Source organism: Dama dama, chromosome 9 (assembly GCF_033118175.1).
Source record: "Dama dama isolate Ldn47 chromosome 9, ASM3311817v1, whole genome shotgun sequence".
Taxonomy (NCBI): Eukaryota; Metazoa; Chordata; class Mammalia; order Artiodactyla; family Cervidae; genus Dama; species Dama dama.
Genome location: NC_083689.1, coordinates 34,345,329 through 34,369,290, shown reverse-complemented (window position 1 = coordinate 34,369,290; position 23,962 = coordinate 34,345,329). Strand labels below are relative to the sequence as shown.

The 23,962-nt window shown below is 40.5% G+C and overlaps 1 protein-coding gene across 7 annotated transcripts in view; it reads left to right on the top strand.

Annotated features, from left to right (window-relative positions):
- SNCAIP (synuclein alpha interacting protein) overlaps positions 1 to 23,962 on the top strand; it is a 154,114-nt gene that overhangs the window by 42,661 nt on the left and 87,491 nt on the right. The window contains exons 2-3 of one of the 7 annotated variants that reach the window (XM_061150916.1): positions 10,276 to 10,422; positions 10,920 to 10,995. The exons of 5 other annotated variants lie outside the window; for them this stretch is intronic. The gene's annotated coding sequence lies outside the window, so the exon portion shown is untranslated. The remainder of the gene's footprint in view (positions 1 to 10,275; positions 10,423 to 10,919; positions 10,996 to 23,962) is intronic. One more of the 7 variants, XM_061150914.1, reaches the window with a different exon arrangement.

Genomic DNA, 23,962 nt, shown 5'->3' with positions numbered 1-23,962 from the left:
ATCACAGAGATTTATACTTTCATCTTATAAAAAGAGAAGTGCTAGAAACAGTTTTGCTTGAAATGTTACTATTGTAAAAGTTTATAGGAAGACTTGTCTAATAAAAATAGACTCTCAGCCTTCCCTATGATACAATTGTATAAATTGTTATTAATATAAATATTAGTATAAATATTTCAGAAATTGCTTTATGGGAAGTTCCTGGATATTTGTCAATTTTGCCACTTTCGTAATATTTTCAACAGCCTTTATTTGTGGAGCAATTTTTAATTCACAGCAAAATTGAGAAGAAGATTTAGAGATTTCCTGTAGACCTCCTGCCCCCATACCTACTTGCACAGCCTCCCCCATTATCAGCATTCCTCATCAGAGTGGTACATTTGTTAAAATTGATGACCCTATATTTGCATAGTAGTATCACCCAGAATTCGTAGTTTACCTTAGGGTTTGTTCTCAGTGGTCTACAGTTGACGGATTTGTACAAGTGTGTAATAGGCCTGTATCTATCTTTCCAGTATCATACAGAGTAGTTTCACTGCCCTTTAAATTCTATGTCTTCTGCCTATTCCTCCTGTCCTCCAGAACTTTTTCTCACTCACTGTGAACCTTGTAAAGAGAATCAGTCTTTTTATTCCTCACAGTTACAAGCCAAGAAAAAAATCCTTGTGAACAAATGACAACATAAAACAATTTTGGGTTCCTTGAAAAGAAGATACAAATCCATTTTTAAACAAATATTTCTTTTCATTGTCTTCATGTATTTGAGTTGCAGGCTACTCAGTTTATATCTTGCTTTACAGATAAATAAATGGTTAACCAGAGTTGATATGCCATGGCTCTAAATGAACAGTTAATAGAACTGTGGACTCTGGAAAGTTTGTCTAGAACAGGTCTGGAATCACCACCAGTTTCCAGTTACTTATCGCCAGTGGATGCAGAACCCCATCAACATGGGAAATCCTTTAATACACATTAAGACTAAGATGATATTGCCTAGGATGCATCTGCTATGGTTCTGTTTATTACTGAGATCAGTTATATTGCCTTGGCTGTTTTCAAAAGTATTTTTCTTGTGTATTGCTTTAGTAGTTAGCATCAGTAGAATTAAAGCTGGAAGGAATGAACAATTATACACACTATTATGGATGAATATTTCAAACAACAGTGTGTTGAGCAGAAGAAACCAGGTACAAGGGTATACACTTTGTGATTGCATTTATGTAAAGTTAGCAAGGCCAACCAGTCTGTTGTGTTAGAATTCAGGATAGTTGTCAATTAGGATTGGGGAGGGGCAGTGACTGTCATGGGACAAAAGGGAGATGGACTCAGCTTGTGAAAATTTGTTAAGCTGTACAATTATGATTTGTGTATTTTTTAACCAAAAACTTGAAATAATTATAGCAGTTATAAGATAACTGAGGGGAAGAAACAGCTGCTGAGTTAAAGCAGGAATAGTAGGAGGGCCCAAGATGGGGATGGGGTGAGGCTGAGCCAGGGTGAATGCCACTGGTGTAACCCAAGCACCATGTTTTGGAGCAAAGAAAAGAAGGGTTCCCCTAGAGACAAATTACACAGCTACTTGATGACAGCATTTATTAACGTATTTAATAATGCATGCATATTGAGCATGTACTGTGTCCTAGCTATGGGGCAGGATGCCTGTATATAGGTGGAAACCGGAGTGACCCTGCCAGATCCTGCCCTTTTGGAGTTTCTTTATTTTTTCAAAACAACTCATGATTGTCTTTATTTGTTCATTTTACATTTTTATTGGAGTATAGTTGCTTTACAACATTGTTTTAGTGTCTGCTATAGAGATAAGTAAATCAGCTCTATGTATACATGTATCTCCCCTCTTTCTGGATTTCCTTCCCATTTGGGTCACCACAGAGCATTGAGTAGAGTTCCCTGTGCTGCATAGGGTGTTCTCATTAGTTATCTATTTTATACATATTTTATACATAATGGGCTTCCCTTGTGGCTCAGCTGGTAAAGAATCTGCCTGCCATGTGGGAGACCTGGGTTCGATCCCTGGGTTGGGAAGATCCCCTGGAGAAGGGAAAGGCTACCCACTCTAGTATTCTGGCCTGGAGAATTTCATGGACTGTATAGTTCGTGGGGTTGCAAAGAGTCAGACATGACTGAGAGACTTTCACTCACTCATTTTTATACATAATAGTGTATATATGTCCACCCCAATCTCCCAGTTCATCCCATCTACCCTCCTTTACCCTTTGGTATCCATAGGTTTGTTTTCTATGTCTGTGTCTCTATTTCTGCTTTGTAAATAAGATCATCTATACCATCTTTTTCAGATTCCACATGTAGACATTAATATACGATATTTGTTTTTCTCTTTCTGACTTAGAAGTCAGGTTTTTTAGGTGACTCATTTACATGACCCGCCCTGCCTAGTAGACATTTGAGTTTGCATTTCCTTGGTTCACATTCATCTTCCTATTTCAGAAAGCTGGGCATTTCATTTTGTTAAGGCACAGGCTAGAATTTCCTTTCTTCTTCTACTTGTTGCATGTTTTGTTGTGTTCAAGGAAGAATGTTCTGAGAATTGTGTTTAGTTTAATATTCTTTGCAAGAGACCCTGGTCTTCCAGAGAGGCTGTGATAGGGAGCAGAGAGAATTCTTGCTACATCCTCCTCTTGGCCCATAGAATTGAGTCCCCATCATGTCTGTGTGGGTAGACTCATTCACAGCACTTGGCTCCCAGGCTTGTCATTTGATCAGGCTCTCATCTGCATGTCAATGAGGCTTAAAGCCCATGGAAAGAATTAACTGGTCTTGGATGTTTATGCAGCTTTTCAGCAAAGGCAATTGAAAGCAAAGTTGCCCTGACTGAGTTGATTGTCTTGGAGCAAATATATAGTGAAGTAATCATGTTAATATTATGTGACTAGAGTTATATGATATTTTCAGTGATCAGCCTAGTAGGAGTTTAAACATGAGCAAAAACACAAACTAATCAAAAACAGTAAATGAAACATCCCTTTTAAAGCAGATCAACTGACCTTTTATTTTTATACTCTTTTTTTCAGAGCGAAGCATAGGACAAACTCAGGTTTCTTTGGAGTTTATGAACCATGTTTTCTATTTTCTATTGCATTTCAAAACCAACAATATTAATTTCCAGTTGTATTTCTTTTCTGTTAGGGCTAATTAAAGAAAACATGTTTGTTTTTCTAGGCACAATCCCAAATTTGCAAGTGCAGGGATACAAATTCTGGTTTTATGTTCCAAAGGAATGTTTAGGTTTTGAGATCATACTACTCTTTAGTAAAATAAAAGTTAGTGTGTGAGGTGGGTACATGCATTCTTTGTTCAAGAGTTTAGCCTCATACCATAGAAGTTTCTAGAGAGGTAAGCAAATTCCATGCAAAGACTTTTCTGTTACTTCTCCACAGGTTATATAAACACACAACAGATTCAACTCAGATTTAAAATCGTGTTTCAGAGGCTATAAATTTATTAGGTAAGACCCCTCAAAGTGTGTACATTCCTTTTGTTTGCGTTAATGTTTCTAATCTGTAGGATGGCCTCCCCTAAAAAAAAAAAAAATCTCAAAAAAGCTTGATTTTTCACATTCTTTCAAAGTGAGAGATAGCCATATAAGATCCTTCATGATTTTCCTTCTAAGTAAAGTTGAAGCAACTCTGTGCCAATACATAATAGTATAGAGCAGTGGTCCCCAACCTTTTTGGCACCAGGGCCCAGTTTTGTGGAAGACAGTTTTCCCATGGATCGAGGGCCATGGTGAAAGGGGAGGTGGTTCAAATGCATTACATTTATTATGCACTTCATTTCTATCATTACATCAGCATCACCTCAGATCAGCAAGCATTTGATCCTGGACGTTGGAGACCCCCTGGTATAGAGTGAAGCCCTATTCTATAAAGTGATTAGGGTATAAACTTGGTGCGTGAGGCAGAAAATACGTCTAGTCACAATAACCCCTGAATGCCTGTTAAATTGCCCTTAAAATCCACCTTCCCATGAGTCCAGTGCTGTCAGCTTTTCCTCCAACATTGGAAAACAGTGCTTTGTCTTTGCACATCAGATGATGTAGGGCCACATTATAGGGAAAAGTAACACTAGATCCTACACGACATGGTAGGATTCCCACAGCATGAAATGGAACCAAATCAATGGTTGGAACAGCTAATTTCCTATCTTGAGTCTCATGTTCATTTTCAGGCCCAGACTCGTTGAGGAGAATGGTGAGTAGAATTTCTCATGTTATGTCAATTGCCTTCCTTCCTCCCTCCCTCTCACTACAGAGCTGAATTTAAGTTAATGCCTATATACAATGATACCACTGTATCTGTGAGGCCCCCCCAGGGCTTTTTCTGTGCATAACACACCAAACGACATGTCAGGGAAAATATGTTATCAATTCCAGGGTTAAACACTTGAAAACAATACAGTAATGAAAGGTTGAAGTGGTCTGAACCCCAACTCTCCTACTGGATAACATATGATTATGGTTTAGTATAACTGGTTCTGAAGGTGGGTGGCATTTATACATGTATAAATATATGTAGATTGTGTTTAATACTGTGCCAAAATGTATTTTGGCAACAATAGATGTTGCAAGAGTTGGCTTCCTTTTTAAAAGGTCATTACAGAGTTTATATGCCTGAAGTTCTTTCTGACTGGATTGAAATAATTGGGCACATTTTACTTACAATTTTATACACACACACACATACACACACATACACAGGCTTCCTGACATGTTGATAAGGGCTTTTATGGTTTGACTGCTTCTGGGAGTTTGAGCACCATATTTTTCTCACACTGTTCGACAGCTCAAATGGCACTCCATCCCCAGAGTGATACTGGGGATTAGCCCTACAGTTCCCTTTCAGATCGACCTCCTTGATTTCTTGCTTTCCTTTCTCACACACATGCGCTCTCACCACCAGCCATGCATCTCCAAGGCCTATTGGCCCCACCCTCTGAGCACACTAGAGTCGGGCACTGGAGTGGTCCTAGCCAAGCCACTGCAGCAGCAGGCCTGACTCTGGGTTCCCTCCTGAGTGCTGTTTCTACTCTTCCATTCTTGCAGTTTGGTCTCTAACCAGCTGCTTGTCTGATCTCATTAAATATAAATCAGCTCATGATACTGTCTCTGGTTGCAACCATTCACTGGCTTCCCTCCACCATCAGAGTAAACTTCAAACTCCTTTCCATGGGCCATAAAGCCATGAACCCCCACCCCTCCACCTGCTTCTCAGGCTTGGTCTCCTCAAACTTGCTTGCACCTATTCTCCTCCACATTAGCCTTCCCTCTCTTTCCTTCTGTTGCAATCCCTCTCACTGGAGACCTTTTGCACTGGCAGCTCCCTTTACTTGGAATCCTCTTCCCCTACATTTTGTGTGCCTTGATGTCTTTTGTTAAGAAAAAACCCTTTCTTGATCCACCATAATTTAAAAAGTCCAACCTTCTCCCCCTAGTCATCCTCAGTCTGCCTTTTTTCTTTGTTGCTCTTACCCAAACCTGAAAATACTTTATATACTTGTTTGTTTATTGTCTGATTAATCCATTGGAATTGTGCTGTCTAGTATGGTAGCCATTAGTCACATGTGGTTATTTGAATTTAAACATAACAGATGAAAATGAAATAAAGTCTAAAATGGAGCTCTTCAGTGGCCATGGCCATCTTACAAGTGAGCAGTGCATACTAGCTTCTCGTGGCTACCTCATCAGACAATGCCCATTTAGAGCATTCCCATTATCTATATGTATATGCAATGAAATACTACTCAGCCATAAAAAAGGAATAAAATAATGCCATTTGCAGCAACATGGGTGGACCTAGAGATTATCATACTAAGTGAAGTAAGTCAGACAGAGGAAAACAAATATCGTATGATACCACCTATGTGCGATATCTAAAAAAAAAATGATACAAAGGAACTTATTTATGAAAGAGACTCAGACACAGAAAACAAACTTTTGGTTCCCAAAAGGAAGTGGACAGGGAAGGGATAACTTAGGAGTTTGAGATTAACAGATATATAGTACTATATATAAAATAGATAAACAAAAGCACCGACTGTATAACACGGGGGACTATATTTTAACAAATGAGTTTTCTTAGGGCAGTGAGCCTGTCTTGCTTATTCACTGCTGAATGCTCAGTGGCTGAATCTAACACATGATGCTCGATAAATGTGTGGCAGGAAGGAAGTAGAGAAGGGAGAGGGAAAGGAGAAGGAGGGAAAGAAGAGCCTTGTATCTTTTAGGAAGAGATATCTTTATCACTTTAGTGTTCGTCTCCAGTCCTTCTGTACCCCAAAACAGGCTTAAATTTCAGGCTTAGAAAATTTCTTTTTTATATACAAGGGAAGCCTTATATGCAATGGAATCCCTTCGAATTCCCCTGTGTTTGCCACCTTTTGTCTCTTCTTAGAGTCTCACTTTGGGGACTCCAGCCTACAAAGAGAGACATTATCAGACTTCCAGGAGAAAAGCACGTTTTTCCTGGTCTCTGTCTAGTACAATAAACCATTTTCCTTCCTTTATCTCTAGGATGTATGCACAATGTTTTTTTCTCTAAGGCTGCAGTTCTCAAAAGTTGGAAATATGGAATGCGTGTACCTGCAGGTTATTTGTGTAACTTTTCTGAACTTACCTTGTGGAAACCATACTTCTGAGAGGTGTCTTGGCAATGTAACAACTCTACATCACACCAATTGGTGATATATTTAGCATAAGGATTGCAGCTGAGTGTTGATTAAAAGCAGCACTTTCCTCCTGGCTTGCTTCAGAGCTAAGACCCTTATAAATTGTTGCTGTGAACTTTTGAACTCAGAGAAACTTCTGGATATATGTAATAAGACGTAAGGTGATCCAGAGCTAAGAATTTGTGTCTTCCTTGTAACAAATCACATCTATTAAAAATAAGTCTGATTCTTTGCTTTTTAAGAGTTTCCTCTAACTTAATGCTTTAAAAATTATCTGAAACCTTTAAATACACTTTCTAAAGTGTTTTTTTAAGTTCTTAATATACAATTGTCTAGATAGGAAATGATTCCATATAGCTGATATAAAAATAAGAATGGTTTCAAAAACAGTACTTTGTCATTTTTAAGACAGAGAAATCTATCGTTTAAGCCCAGAATAATTTACTAAACTATGCTCTGAACCCTAGATTCTAGTTAGATTTGAATTATCAAAATAATGTCACAGCATTTAAATTTCTGAGTAATTTCACACTGAATATTCTTTTGCCCCGAGTGACAACATATGTTTAAATCTTGAACAGAACAAATAAACTTTGCGGATTCTCTATGCCTTTCTTCACAAAGCTTACTGAATCAGTGAATACCTTTATTTAATAAGATCTTATGAGAGGATTATAATAGCTATTAGAGGAAAGTCATATTCATTTTGTTTTTTTGGAAAAAGGTAGAGCAGAATATGTCTTTAAAAGCCAAGTGCTCATCAGCCCATGAATCTGTAGTTGTAGAGATAAAGAGCTGGGTCTCTAGCATGTGTTGCTGTTATTTGTAGCCACACGTGATGGTGCATGCTCCAAGGATTCCTGGGTAAGGAACATGCTGCAACTTGGAGAACCTGCTGGATTTTAAGCACCTCTTTATGCAGTCAGAGTTGATTTTTTTGTACTTGTGGCCGGGCTCTTTCATGCAGAAGTGGGAAAACATTGTTCCAGGGAGCACCTGTAAACACTTTCCCACCATGCTTTTTGAATTTTAACATTTGATGTCGAATTGCTTTTGGCTGCTTGAGACCTAAATATTTAGTAACATAGCCAGCCCTCCCCTTCAAAAGAGTATCCCACAACAAGCAAGTGCCTGGAAGTGCTTCAGCTGTCTATAGCAGCACCAGTTGAACAGAATTCTTGGAGCCTCTTGGAGCTCCGGGCCTTCTGTCTTCTCGTCAGGCTAGTTGTTCAGCCAGTCCCAGAAATTAACATTGCAAGTGTCTTTCTCATGAAGATTGGTAATGAATAGGGTTATATTAGAGACTGAGCTGAAAGCTACTGGTTCCCACCAACTCCAGCATTCCGACCTCCAATATCCCGTCTCCTGAGGGCCTTAGGAATATTATTCACTGTAGATTGTAATCCTTTCTCCAACAATGACCTGCTTTGTAAACTAATAATTGGCTTACCCCCATGTCTCAGTTGTCCTGTCTCTGAAACGGGGATGGTTATAACTACTTTGCAGGGTGGTTGCAAGTTTTACAAGTTAGGCATGTGAACTGCCTGGCATGTGGAAGCTGCTCAAAAACAGTACTGTCTCTTTAGATTCATGAAATTCGTTAGCTGGAACTCTACTTGAAGAGGAGAAATGGCTTTTTGGATCCCTTTCACTTAGCACTTAAGTTTTATTTTGTAAAGTCTCCAAGTATCCTCATGGAAAAAAAAAGTATGATTATGTGTACCAGAGGCCCTTATTATCTGAGAATAATCAGGAGAGGAATAAAAGCCCGCTTAAAAAGTGAAGTCACTAAAAACTTGAACATGTTTTCATAGTAAATAGTAAAACACACAAAATTCTTATCATTCGAATCTCTCTTGAAAAATTAAATAGAAATTATGGAAATAAGTCCATCTATGCCTCAGTTTGTATTTAATGAGACCTAGGTTAGATCTTTAGAATGAATTGCCTGTTAATTCTTTCAACAAAATTATACATTTATGTTACATGACATCCTTTATTTTGTGTTTGTCTTTGTAGTACATAACGATGGTCATTTTTGCAAGAAAAAAAAAAAAAGTCCTTGTGCTTCATCAAGCTATCCAAAGCCTTATCTTTACCTTTTACTCATCAAATCATTCTCTTGTGAAACATCTGTTACACCATCATCCTTGTTGATGTGTTTCTGGAATTACTAACCCCTCCAACGTTTTCCAGTGACCTGATGTGTATTTTAAGCAGTTACTCAACACAATTTCAGACTTCATGGATCCTGATCTTTTGCAAGCTTTGCAGTTTTGCTTCCAGTCCACTTGCATTGTATTTGTGTTGCATTGAAGGAGGGTTGGAAACATCCCATAGCCCATGTGGGACGGGTTTCCACAGATGTTGATTAATGGATACAGAGAGACGCTGCTTGTAAGCAGAGTGGGATGTTGAGTTCAGAGTGGCTAAAGCAGCCCATTCATGAATATTTTCATATTATGATGACTTTTCTCTCTCTCTCTGTAACCTGGAAACTGTGGGAAGTTGGATAAGCAGGCCTCCCTGAGTGGAGTTATTGTCATCCCTTGATGAAGAACTCTCTCCCTGACCTTAAGGGCCTCCGCATGATCTTGTTCAGCATGTTCGCTCATTCTGTCCCCTGGGCTTTCCAGATCAGCTTTTCCATCAGTAACATTTGATCTTCTCCTTCCACATAATCAGTTTCAAATGACAGACCAGACATAGAAGAAGAGAGAAAGATCTTTCATGTTTCCTCAGCCCTATGTCAGCACAGTCAACTTCTAACCTTTTATAAAACTGGCTGGTAATGATTTTGAAAGGGTGACCCTTGTAATTTTCTAGCACTGGAGGATGGATACAGTTTGGGAACAATGGAAAATGGAGGGTAACATGTGTGAATGTTTTCAATTCCAGCTGCAGGATCCTGATTTCTTAATCATCACTGACCTTAATACATTGAGTAATCTTTTATTATTACTGGGGATATTGTAGTAGATCTGTAGTGAAAATAATAATAAAAGCAATAACAATTAATATCTGTTGAGCACTGTTCCAAGGACTTTGCCTCTGTGATCTCATTAACTCTTTACAAAACCCTCAGAGTTACCATATGATCCAGCAATCTCACTCCTGGGAATATATCCAGATAAAATTCTAATGTGAAAGATACATGCACCCCAGTGTTCAGAGCAGCATTGTTTACAATAGCCAAGACATGTAAGTAACCTAAATGTCCATGAATAGATGAGTGGATAAAGAAGATGTGGTGTGTATATATATATGTGTGTGTGTGTGTGTGTGTGTGTGTATACTATTACTCAGCCATAAAAAGAATGAAATAATGCCATTTGCAGCAACATGGATAGACCTAGAGATTATCATACTAAGAGAAGTAAGTCAGGCAGAGAAAGACAGATATCATATGATACCACTTATATGTGGAATATTTTATAAATGATACAAATGAACTTATTTATAAACCAGAAATAGACTCACAGATTTCAAAAACAAACTTACAGATACCAAAGGGGAAAGGGGAAAGGATAAATGAGGAATTTAGGATTAACATATACACATTACTATACACAGGTTCGCTGGTGGCTCAGACGGTAAAGCGTCTGCCTACAATGTGGGAGACCCAGGTTTGATCCCTGGGTCGGGAAGATCCTCTAGAGAAGGAAACGGCAACCTACTCCAGTATTCTCACCTGGAAAATCCCATGGACAGCGGAGCATGGTATGCTACAGCCCATGGGGTCACAAAGAGTTGGACTACTATATACAAAACAGATAAACAACAAGGACTTACTGTATAGCATAGGGAATTTTATTCAATATCGTGTAATAACCTATAATGGAAAAGAATCTGAAAAAAGTATATATATTCAGATACTTATATATATATATATAACTGAATCACTTTGCTGCATGTGGGCTAGGTGTGTGTTAGTCACTCAGTCGTGTCTGATTCTTTGCAGCGCCATGGACTAGGCCCCTCTGTCCATGGGACTCTCAAGGCCAGGATACTGGGGTGGGTTGCCATTTCCTTCTCCAGGGTATCTTCCCAACCCAGGGATCGAAGCTGGGTGTCCTGCGTTGCAGGCAGATTCTTTACCATCTGAGCCACCTGGGAGGCCCTGCATACCTGAAACAGACACAACATTGTAAGTCAACAATGCCTCAATTTAAAAAAATTTTTTAAAAACCCTCAGAGGTCAAATTCCTATTTTACAGATGAAGATTCGAGTCTCTATCACTTACATGCCTGTGATCATTGGATGATGGAGTAGAGATCCGTCAAGAGTGTGAGGTGAATATAAATGTCATTGCCCTCTGAGGTACAAGGATTACCACTATAAATCACCACAGGGGATATGTTGGAAATTCAGAAATCTGGGTATTTTTTGACCCCAGGAATGGAGCAAATGGTGGAGAGCCAGGTTTGTCCTCTGTGAAGCTCAAAGATGTGCAGGGAACTGCAGTGTTGACTGAAGAGAACTGAAATGAGTTAGAGCAGGGCTATTTTAAGGCTTATCAGTAGAAATGGAATGTGTGAAGTCATAGAACTCATAGGAACGTGTACTGGTTACCAAGTGCAGAATCAGCTTAAATGGGAGAGGAGGAAACTGGAGAATGTCGACATGTGACTAGATAATAAGGGAGCCAGCCAAGGACTCGATTGGAGCCTGACGAGTGAAGCAGCAGTCCAACTGAGGCTGAACTGAGCAGGAACCATGCTCAGAAGCCTTAGAAGTGCTCCCACCCACCCCGCCCCAGCTCCACCATAATGATATAATGATAACAAGTACATGCACATGAGTTGAATAATTAGCAACATGTGCTCCAACTATCTTCACCTTGGAGGATGGAGTTTGGAAAGTTTGATAAGGGTTTGAATCACAGATGAACTATATGGTTGAGAGAAAAAGAAGCTATGTTTGAAACATTGAATTTCTAGGTACCGTGGCTTCTCTTGTTTGTCTCCCTAAGTTTGTTGCACTTACTGCCAACAGTCCAAGGAGTCACATATCCATGCTGTGTAGACTGTTCTGCCGGTTGTCATTGCTTCCCAGAAGGAACTTGGTGCGCAAATGACAGAGTTCCTTCCCTGGGAGACTCTGGAAGGAGGCTGAGACTGACCAGGGCCCCTGTGGTTGAAGTTTGCTCCCCTCACCTCACCTGGAAGAGTCAGGCCCAGGAAAAGGGGAAATGAATGTGGAACTAGAAGTAAGCCTGAGGATCAATCCAACATGACTTAAAGTACAAAGGGGAAAAGGAAAAAAGAAAACATAATCCCTATTTGCCATAGCGCCTAGGATGGTGCAGGAAACTGATGACGACTTGCAGTGTGTCTCTTGATTGATTTTAAATGATTTGAAGCTGAAAAATATCCTAAAGCAACCCACCACATTTAATTCATCTAAAAAAAGAAGCATCTGTGTTCAGCTTCTTCTTCAGATATTTGACATAGTTGTGAGACTTTTTTTTTTTTTTTAAATTGAAGTATAGTTGATTTACAATGTTGTCTTAGTTTTTGGTGTATAGCAACAGTGGACCAAGACCTTTGACCTAATTTTTTATTAGACCCTTAAAGGAAAAGAAGGAAGAATATCAGACAAGTCCAGGTGTTACTGGATTTAGTAGTAGAAGCTGATCTTAGAAGAAGTAGAAAGTTGTGGTGGGTTAAGAAGTAAAAAGAGACATGAATGCAGATGCCCCTCTTAAGATGTTCAGATGAAAGGAGAGAAGAGATGAGATGGAATCCAAAGCTGGGATGTGTTTTTTTGATTATTATTTATCTGGCTGCGCTGGGTCTTAGTTGCAGCACATGGGATCTTCCATCTTAGTTGCAGTTGTGAACTCTTAATTGCAGTTGTGAACTCTTAGTTGCAGTATAGGGATCTAGTTCCCTGACCAGGGATTGAATTTGGGTCCCCTGCATTGGGACCACAGCGTCTTAGCCACTGGACCACCAGAAAAGTCCCTGGGATGGGTTCTATTTGTCGGGTTGGTGAGACTTGAGGATGTGTGTGGTCAGAGTGATGGGTTTAATCCTCAGACAGTAGAGTAGAGATGTAGACCAAGGGACTTAGGGCTGGAGTCAAGCCTGGAGAAGGTGGGGGGAGTTTTCCACAACTGCCTGCCAAGGAACCGAGCTTAGGCTGCAGAGACAGTGCATTTAGAATTCCAGCCTTTGGCAAAGAGCCATGTAGCACCTTCCACTTACAAGCAGAAAGCACCTCTAGACTGTCTTACGATTTTAGGAAGTAAGTACTCACAAAAACTGGCAGTTATACAAGACTTTGTAGCCTTCAGACTGGGCTCATGATTTCATTTGACCTATGCTAACCTTATTACACAGGCTTCCCTGGTGGCTCATAGGTTAAAGCGTCTGCCTGCAACACGGGAGACCCAGGTTCGATCCCTGGGTCGGGAAGATACCCTGGAGAAGGAAATGGTAACCCACTCCAGTATTCTTGCCTGGAGAATCCCATGGACGGAGGAGCCTGGTAGTCTACAGTCCACGGGGTCACAAAGAGTCAGACACGACTGAGCGACTTCACTCACTCAACCTTATTACACACACCTCATATGCATACAAACATATATGTATGCTTGTTTATACACACACTTATACACACATAAAACTATATATATTTCATTGTCTCTAAAAGAAAGTGAAAGTCACTCAGTCGTGTCTAACTCTTTGCAACCCCATGGACTGTGTAGTCCATGGAATTCTCCAGGCAAGAATACTGGAGTGGGTAGCCATTCCCTTCTCCAGGGGATCTTCCCAACCCAGGGATTGAACCCGTCTCCTGCAATGCAGACAAATTCTTTGCCTGCTGAGTCACCAATGAAGCCCAATATGTAAGTGTTAGTCAAAGTCATTTACTTGTGTCTGGCTCTCTGCGACCCCATGGACTGTAGCCTGCCAGGCTCCTCTGTCCATGGAATTCTCCAGGCTACCCACTCCAGTATTCTGGCCTGGAGAATTCCATGGACTGTATAGTCCATGGGGTCGCAAAGAGTCGGACACAGCTGAGCGACTTTCATTGTCTCTGGGAAACCTTTATTAGGAATCTGAGGCTAAGAGCAGATATAACCTGACAAACCTTTCACAGTCTGTTCATGAATTAACCCAGGTCCTATAGCTTCAGATTCCTAGGGACAGACTTTGCCATTCTCAGAGGTTGGCCTAGGGAGTGTCGTGTGTAGGTTCCTAGGGACATGTCCGGACTCCCACAGACATACTTGCCCATTCTCACAGGCTGCCCTAGAAAGGGTCCTGTGTATGTACTGCCCGCTCCCCTTTACTTCCAGCTTCTCCAGGCCTTTCAGCCTTGGACATGGGGGCCACTCTTCTCCGCGATGGCAGCTCCTCCCTTTCTAGCCTCCCATGTTCTGATGGAGAGGCTACCCCAGATACTGCCCACAAAGATTCCCCATCCTGGGCCCTTTCTTTCTACATGCAGCAAGGAAAGACCCCCACCACGGTCCTCATTCCAGCAGACTGTTTCTTCACGGCCTGGTTCTCCAATGCTCTCAGCTTTCTCTGCTACCACATTTCTTTCGGCTTTGAATCCAGTATTTGTCCCCATTCCTGCTCAAGACCCTGCCCACCCCCTGCTCTGTGGAGCCCCGGAACCCTGGTGGGACTCACGATTCAGTCAGGTACGACTGAAACCAAGCAGGCAAGTTCCTCAGCTCTACTGAAGCTAGCAATTCCTTTTCAGTTCCTGAGAGGGTTTGAGGAGAGAACATATGCAGAGGGTCCAGCTCAGTGCCAGACTTAATCAATCGGAGCTCCGTTTCCCCACCAGAGTGGCCTGGAGCTCTTACCCGCATTTCCCAGCACTTAGCACACTAATATAATTAGCAACACTAGTATATCTAAAAGGCAATTACCATTTAATTGCTCTGGCCCCAGCCAGCCTGAAGTTGCTCTCCAGTCACTTCCAATTTGGAGCTAGGGCGTTTTCAGTCTTCCCCAGGCCAATCACAAAATCACTGCCTTGGAGAGAATTAAAACAACCTACAGGCAGCCATTGATTACAAGATAAAGGATTTGGTAATTTCCCCCATTTCATTCTATATAAAAATGCAAATATCAATTTGTTCCTGGCCACAGACAGCTTCAAGCAGCATCTCTCTGTGACTTGGTGGATTATCCTGCTTGGCCAGAGCAGCACCACCCTCCAGAAGGTGTGCCCTTCCCCCATCCGTGCTATACTGATCATTACAATAAATCAGTGCCCTCCTGTAGATCCAGGCTTAGAATCAAGTTTCAGGCATCTCTTCTTAAAAGACATTGATTTGTATTACATACTCAATTTAAAGGAGTAAATGCCCTTCCCTCAGCCTGTAAGATTTGTTTATCTTAGCGCTACTGTGAGAACTTAATGCCCAAATGAAGGCAGCGTGTTTTATTTCTTCCACTCCCACCCGACGTTGCATAAAGTAACAGCAGCCTCTAATCATGAGGAACCCAAAGTAAATACTCTGTGATTTCGAATCCAGATCTTTACTATTAGAATCGCACATGTGCGTTTGAGGAAACCTAGATTGCCTTAAGCCACACGGAAAGCATTTACATCTGAGCCATTTTACATGTGATTGCAAGTTAAAGTAAATTCTAAATAACTTTAGCAGTTTGCGACTTGGAAAACAGCCTGGGCCATATAAATTCTCCCTTAGTTCTTTTTCTGTTAAATCTTATGCCAAAGTAAATCGAAGCTGTAGAGAACCTTTGAACTCCTCAGTTCTCAAATGACCTCAGTGAAGTTAGATTGGCAGAGCCAGTGTTTAGTTTCCAAAGGAAACATTTTTTTTTTCTTTTTCTTTCCTCCTTGAAATGTACACAGGACAGTTACCTTCCTTGAGGGAGGATGCAGTCCTTGGAGGAGGAGGAGATAGGTGGGCTTCCTGTGCCCCCCTGCTCTGGGCCCTATTCCTGCCTCTCAGAAAGGGGCTTTCGGCCGTCAGCAGCTCATCACTGCAGTTCCAGGGGAGCCTTGGGGTTGGCACCCAGGTTTCTTAACAGCTCTGCTTCACAAGTCAGTCAGCTTTGCTTTCCCCCTTCCCTTTCTCTTTCAAAAAGATCTGTTGAAAGCAAAAGGTCTGAGGTTCTGTGCCACCTCTCCTGCCGGTTCTCCACGCTTCAGTTTCCTTTCCTGTGAATTGGAGATTAAAAGTGGTTCTGGCCGCACGGGGTCTTCTCTTCTCTTGAGTGTTTTATTCTTGTACTCATGACCACACAGTTTATCACATTGTATTATTCATGATTTATTAGTTACTAGTAAATAATGTATTTACATTTATCGTAAATGATATATGTGTGTGTGTGTGTGTGTGTGTGTATATATATATATACATGTAGTAGGTTTGAGTGTGTGTGCGCTAAGTCACTTCAGTCATGTCCAGTTCTTTGTGACCCCACGGACTGTAGCCCACCAGGCTCCTCTGTCCATGGGATTCTCCAGGCAGGAATACTGGAGTGGGTTGCCATGCCTTTTTCTAGGGAATCTTCCCGACCATGGAATCAAACCCACACCTCTAATGTCTCCTGCACTGGCAGGCAGGTGGGTTCTTTATCACTAGCGCTACCTGGGGAGCCCCATACATGTAATATAAATAATATATATTAACATAGCATTAAACTTCAGTGTGTTCTTACAACTAAACCACACACCTCTTGAAGGCAGGGACAGTGGCCTCCATTTCTGTGCATCACCTTGGAGTCCAGTGCTGAGCGGGGTGCACAATAGTTCTCGGTAGACAGCCAAGTGAGGCAGTCTTACAGAGGAGCCTCCTTGGCCATACTGTGCCATGGTTAACAAAAGCATTATCCATCAGTCAAGACAACATTCACAAAAATCAGTTTTACTCCCCTTATATTTTAATGTGTGCTATTTTTAATATACACCTCTAATATATACCGTCAAGATATGTAAATAACCTTGAAGAAAAAAAATGACATTTATATTTTACACTTTTGCTCTGCTGCCAAGGAACATATTACATGTTTGCTAATCCTTTGAAAAACAAATGTTTATGTAAGCCTTTAGAGAAGGGGGTTTAAAAAACATTTTTACCCTTAGCCCTCAGCTCTAAGAGTATTTGCCATAAATTGTTACTATGTCAACATATTTGAAAAATAGCATCACACAAACAATTCCCTACTGCAAAATTAAATCTCAAGGTGGCTGTATGTTGTCTTCTATTTAGGGTTGTTTTTCAATAATCTACAGACTCACTCCAGGTGGTCGTTGTGCCTCTGCTTAAATATGATCAGGAATGGGGTCCTCACTTCTGCTGATATCAACTCTTTTCTCTTTCATGTAAGGCATCTTGAACTGGTGTACAGAATATTTAAAGATCTTTATGATATTCAAAAGTGTAAATGCCCTTAATGTATGTTATTATTGTTGAAGGAGAAGGGAGAAGACTGCTTTCCAAAACATCTACATGACTTGTGTATTATAAACCCAAGAAAACTCTTTATCAAGAAGTGCATATTATGGGCTCTATAGGTTGGGTGTACCAATTGTAAATGATCAGTAAACTATCAAGAACCGTCAACAGAAAACCCACAGTCAGACAGCACTGTGGAGAGGTGCTGGTAAAGAACCAGTGGTTTCAGAATCAGTCACACCTGACTTTGAGTCCTGTATCTATTTCTTAGCAGCTTTGAGCAATTTGCTTTCCTCTCTGGTCTTTTACTTTCTCATTAGTGATATAAGAATGATATTAAGTATTAAATGAGATCATATTTATAAAGCAGAACACCAAAACAGTGTTTAGCCCAAATTTATGCTAAAGAAATGGTAACCAGTATGAGCAATATTATTGTGTTATTACTGTATTATTGTTATTGTTATTATTATAAATTCAGAGGTGCCTGTTTGACTGCAGTTGACACTGAGGTAATGGGTGTTTCTTAGGGAAGAAAAATGTGGTGTGGGGACTCTGAGTTGGCTACCTGTCTTAACAGCCAACTGGGGATAAGGAGTTTAGTAGGAAGTGTCAGCCCCCAAGCTTACCTCCCTTGGGTGGAATTGTAAGGTCCAACTTTCCTCCTTGTTAACACTGCTATAAACCACTTACTTGTACCCTTATTGAAAGGGTTCAGTTCAGTTCAGTCACCCAGTCATGTTTGACTCTTTGCGACCCCATGGACTGCAGCAGGCCGGGTTTCCCTGTCCATCACCAACTCCCTGAGCTGAGCAAATTCAGGCCCATTGAATCGGTGATGCCATCCAACCATCTCATCCTCTGTCAACTCGTTCTCCTCCCACCTTCAATCTTTCCCAGCATCAAGGTCTTTTCTAATGAGTCGGTTGTTCACATCAGGTAGCCAAAGTATTGGAGTTTCAGCTTCAGCATCAGTCCTTTCAATGAATATTCAGGACTGATTTCCTTTAGGATGGACTGGTTGGATCTCCTTGCAGTCCAAGGGACTCTCAAGAGTCTTCTTCAACACTACAGTTCAAAAGCATCCATTCTTCGGTGCTCAGCTTTCTTTATAGTCCAACTCTCACATCCATACATGACTACTGGAAAAAACAGCTAATACTGATCTTATCATTATGTAGGTAAAATACCAGCTCATATCTTATCACTCTATTCTGTATTTTTTAGTCAGGCCAGTATTGTCCTAGTAAAACAATTCCTCCCCCACCAAAAGCCCTGAGTTGCAGCATTTGCTGATTTCCATGGTGTAAATACTTTCAGGATACCCAGTTTCAAACTTCCAAGCAACTGCTCTGGAGTTGCTGAGCACAGAGTTGGGAAGAGATGCACACAGTTGCTCAAGTCAGTGCGAGCTGGCTCCAGAGCACCACTGGGTCAGAGCGAAGCATGTGTTGCGACAGTGCAGGACAGGATGATTGACAGTGAAATCTACAAGCATATAGAATAGAGGGAAAATAGTTTCTCCTGGGAATGACTAACAATTCATTCAGAAAGTGATTACATGAGCAGCATGTTTCAGTCCTGTTTTTCTGTCCTTGCTCTGTACTCTGTCGTCATACTGAGGACAGAAATCTTTTCCTAGTTGCTTGTGCCCAATTGGCAGTGGGGTGCAGAGGTGGAGGGTTGAGTGGTGGGCCTCCCTAATGACTTTTGAATATCAAATTGTTTCTTTAACCAGTAGTTTAAAGTTTTGGTTTCGGACATAGTGCCCATGTTTGTAAAAATGTCTCCTTTCCTCCCTTCCCTTCTCCCTTCCCTTCTCCCTCCCTCCCTCCCTGTCTTCTTTATTCCCTTCCCTGTGACCTCACAAGTATTTTCTATCATCTGTTTTGTAATCCTAACAACCCCCAAGGGATCATCAGAATAGGTAATAGTATTCCTGTTCTGCAAAAATGGCAGAGACATTAGAAAACTGCTATCCTTCATAAATTTCTATCATGTTATTAATGTCATCGGTAATACATAATTTTGTTATTTGGAAACCTTCATTGTTATTCAGACACCCCTGGGTCTTTAATATTTTTTGAGTGGAGAGGGTCATTTCAGCCTCTGGCCACCTGTCCTTTATTGTCACACAGTTAATTTTCTCCTCTCCCTCATGGTTGTTGAAAATTGTATCACACTGTATCTAGGAAATTGCATTACTGTGCTATAAATACATTTCTGAGAACTTTTAATTAAGTGATAATACCTAGAACTTTCTCATTATAGTTCAATCCCTAGAGATGATAAAACAGAATCCTCTTGAGAAGCTGTTTTGTTTCCAGTGGCTCGGCACTGGAACAAGCAAAATTCTGTTGCAAACCATCTCTGAATTATTAGAGTGACACCAGTTGAGGAGTGTGTCAACGTAGTGGCTTAGAAAAACCCAGGTCTTCTTACTAAAGACTTCTTAAAAGTTTTCCAAGTGCCTCATGACTCGAACTGAAGAAGCAGCCAACTGAGCTCACTGACTCGCCATTTACCATGAAGTCCTCTGTGGATGTGCTTGAAATCGTCACTTGCATCCTTCTAATCCTTGTGAGCTTTGTTGGAAACCTGTGTTTATTTTATTCTACAAGGAAGTGTATGACCAGGCGTCCAGAGACCTCCTTTCTTCTGATTTTCAGTCTTATATTTGTCCACCTCATTAAGAACTTGGTGGTGAATGTCATGAAAATTGTTTATTCTTCTGTTTGCACGTTGGATTCAGCTGGCTGCAAAGTTCTGCGCTTCACGGCAGCACTGACGACATCCCTGGCCATCTGGTTCATGTTACACTTTGCGTTGCTCTACCACCAGAAGCTGTACCAGACTCTCCACCCCTTGAGTGAGCCTCCAAACCCGGACCATCAGAAGCATTCCTTGAAGGCGGTTTCTGCACTTTGGGTGGCAGGCGTGGCAGTCTACCTCCCAGTTTTACTCTATACTAGAAAATCAGAATACCTGAATGCAGGAAATGCTACAGACCCCTTGTCTACAAACAGGATTCACATGGATTGCGTAACCGACTTTGGAAACAAGCAAGTAGAATTTTACTATGAGGAAGTGTTTTTGGTTCTGATTGATGTTCTTCCTTTAGCCACCTTAGTCTTTGTCTGTTTCTGGATGTCTTTTCTGCTTTCGGAGAGAAAGAAGATGACATACGGTGACATCTGGATTGGAGACGATGATTCAGAGATTGAAATCCTTAGAGGGGCCAAGTTTAGTATTTTATTAATGTGGCTGATCACTCCACTTTGGATTTCTCATTTTATCTTAGTCTATTTCTTGAAAGGCTTGGCAGCCTGTGTCTTTTTTCCAGCTGTCCTCACAGCCCTCTCTTCAGGCTTCTCTGCGCTCAGTCCATTCCTGCTTATGCTGGTGAATTACAGAATAAAGTTGGTGTCTTTCTGTGATGCCAAAGAGAAAAAACCCACACCACAGCCTGCAAATGTTATTCTCTCTCCATATGCTTAATGGCAAAAAAAAAAAAAAAAAAACTCTGCTTTAACTTTGGGGAGTCAGACCAAACTTCCACAATGCTCATCAACAGATAATTTCTGAAAGAAGGACTAAAAGACTGACTTCTCCTCAGAAAAAGACTTCTGAGGGAAACAGTGCAAGAAGAAGACATTTGAACTTGAAGTTATTATAAGTTGAAGAAAAATAGTCATCTCAACATTTGTGATTTCAGACAATACCACAGTTTTTAGTGTAGGACCCAACAATGATCATAGTCTGGAAGTGAACTCAACAAACAATGTATTAAGTATTTACTCTATGTAAGAAATTATGTTAAAAAGCAGCATATTGTAAAAACTGAGGATTACACTGCCTAGCTGAATTCCTTTAAAGGTACTTAACAGTAATCTTGTGTTTTCATCTTGTGTTTTTTCTTGACATGCTATGACATATATTGGAAGTGTATTAGTTAAGTATACAGTGTTCATTTTTGCACTTTTAATCACAGTACCTCACCTAAACTAGAAGCAGATTCTGTTCATTTCCCTTTCTCTAATTATCCTTAGTAAATTCGGCTAGAGAAAACCTTTGGATGAAACAATCAGTGCTTGCTAAATCATATTCTTTCTGTATGTACAGATGTGCAAATATTTGGTTACTACAGACATTTAACCCACTCTTTTACTTAATCACCTTAACTTGCAACTTTCCTCCTTCTGCACCCAGAAAAAAAGAGATATTTATTTTAATAGACTTTATTTCCTCTTTTGGTTATTAAGTTGGTACATTTTAATTGGAAGAATTGACAAGTATCCATAATAATCTATTTTTCTAAACTTAGATTTAATAAAAAAAAATAAGCACATTATAATTTAAAATATATGACCAGGATTTTATCTTTTACAGTTAGCCAGTATAGCCATTTGGACTGCTTCAGATTCAATAAATAATAATTTTATATATCTTATGATGCATATATGTTGTATAAGCATTGAATTTTAAGTTAATTTTTACTCAATTCTTGCATTTCATTTTCCTTCTTTATAAGTAGACTTGGGATTAATTGCATTATGGTTCTAGTGACTGGATGCCCCTAAGTTGGGGTTCTTGCTCTGAAAAGGCTCCTTCTAAAATTTTAAACCTGGATCTCATTAACAGGAGAAATGTAGAACATCCTTGTTGCCGTGAAGTGCTGTAGAGAAAGGAAGTTTTAAAGTAACCAAGGCCAAATTTTGTAGGGTTTGGTAGGCCCTACAAAATGTCTTGTCCCTTGTATAGCACTGAGAATTAAAATTCGCACACACACAGACTTAAGACCTTCTGAGGTTTCTGGGTGGTCTTCATGGGAAATGCTTAGTTGAGTCCACTGAGGAAGTTTAATCAGAAGGGCACTATGCATGGATCCTATATAATGAAGTTAACATCTGTGGAGATGGGGGATGTGGGGAAGAGGTCACCATCTTTTAATTAAGTGCAGATGTAGCTGGGGCTGGGACCAGCCATTGATCTTAGGTAGTAGTTCTCAAATGTGGTTCTGGGACCAGCAGAATCGGTATCATCTGGGAACTTGTTAGACACGTAAATTCTCAGGCCCCAGCCCAGAGCTACAATTTGGGCATTTGGACCCAGCAACTTGTTTTCAATAAGCCTTCTGGTTGATTCTCATGCAGGCTGAACTTTGAGAACCACTGGCCTAGAGTTACTCAGAAGTTTAAGCCTCACAAACAATGAGAAGTGTTAGAACAAAGCCAAGATAACTGACACCTGACGTAGTCTTTAATGCTCCTGTACACATTGCTGTTATGTCTATTGCTCTCTAAAACGGGAATCAGGGTTGTCATCTGTGTTACATACATTCTCAATAATAATTGCCAAACAAATCCACTGTAAAAATCAAGCAATCTTTGCAAAATCAAGAGGAAAGCATGACCACTTCAGGTGTGCCAAAAATCTGGAACTTGGATTTGGAGAGTTTCCGGTACATAACTCAGTAATGGATCTAGTTCCAGAGTTTCTTTCCAGAAGTCAGTGCAAGACATGGCTGGCGGACACCCAGGCTCAACTTCCCAGTGCTGGAAATGTTTCCTTTTCCTCCTCAGACATGTTCTTTTGGTTTGGGCCTCATTAGGTCATAGTTTTGTCCTTGTGGAATTGATGTTTTCATCTACAACAGAGAGTAAATCATATTCTCACTGAATGAACCACATTCCAGTTCACTTTTTAAAATTATGTTCACTTTAACACTCTGACTGTCTTTTGCTCTCTTCCCCTCCCTTAACCTCCACATTTCATCTACATTCCTGGTAGGACCAGGATGATAGATGAAATAGGGTAGAAGTGAAGTTCAACAAAGGTTGTCATGGCGGCACCTCGGACAGGGCTCAGAGTTGATCAGGACTATCCTGAGGTCTTGGTTTGGGCCTCACAGAATCTCTGAGTTAGAAGGCCATCTGTCCCTTCTTTCAATGCAAGATTCTCATCTTTTTCCCTCAGAGAATCCCTCCAAACCTCTGAATGAATAGTTTCTTGCTAGGGTGGTTGTCAAGAAGCCCGTTCCATTTACACCCTTTCCAAACACCATGAGTAAGAAGTATTTACTGAGACTGGAATCTCTGAAACTCCCTTCAGGAAGTTTCTTACCCTTGAAGGCAAATCCTCCTCTTACCTGTCGGCTTCTAGGTTCTTAGAGAGAGAGGAGTGCTTTTCTCTTCTCCCGTTAGACATTTCTTTAGCCATGCCGTGTGAGGCAGAGCTTGCCAGCCTCTGGCTGTCTTGACTTCCTCACTCTGTCTTGGTATATTTCAGTTTGCCTGTGGCCTTCTTAAGTAGTGGCAGCCAGCACTGAACACAATATGCATTCTCTTGTATTTACATGTGTTTATATTTTTTCTACATTCTTTTTATCTTCTCTTGTGTAGGTACTGTGAGCTTGGATTCTTCCCTTCCTCTTCCAAAAAGAATTTTAAATATTAAACTCACTTTAAATCTCTCCCCCCATTTCTCTCTCTCTCTCTCTCGCTCTCTCTCTCTCTCTCACACACCCACACACACACACACACGCACAGAAATACAGATTTAAAAGTACCATTGTGTTAGGGCTTAAAAATGAAGGTCCTTTCAGGCTCTAAAATTCTGTTATAAGCTAGTTCATTCTCAGTGTCAGATTTTAAAAATAATGAAATACCCCCAAATCATTTGCAAGAATTTTAAACTATAGGCTAGGGTTCAAAACTACAATAAGACCATATTTTAAATCAAATATACTTCATTTTCTTTTTAAAAAAACTACAAAGAAATGCAGCCTATACAGTGGTGTTTTGTCTTTCTAATAAGACATAAGGAAAGATGGTCATAATCAAATTTTCTTTGAACATGAGCTT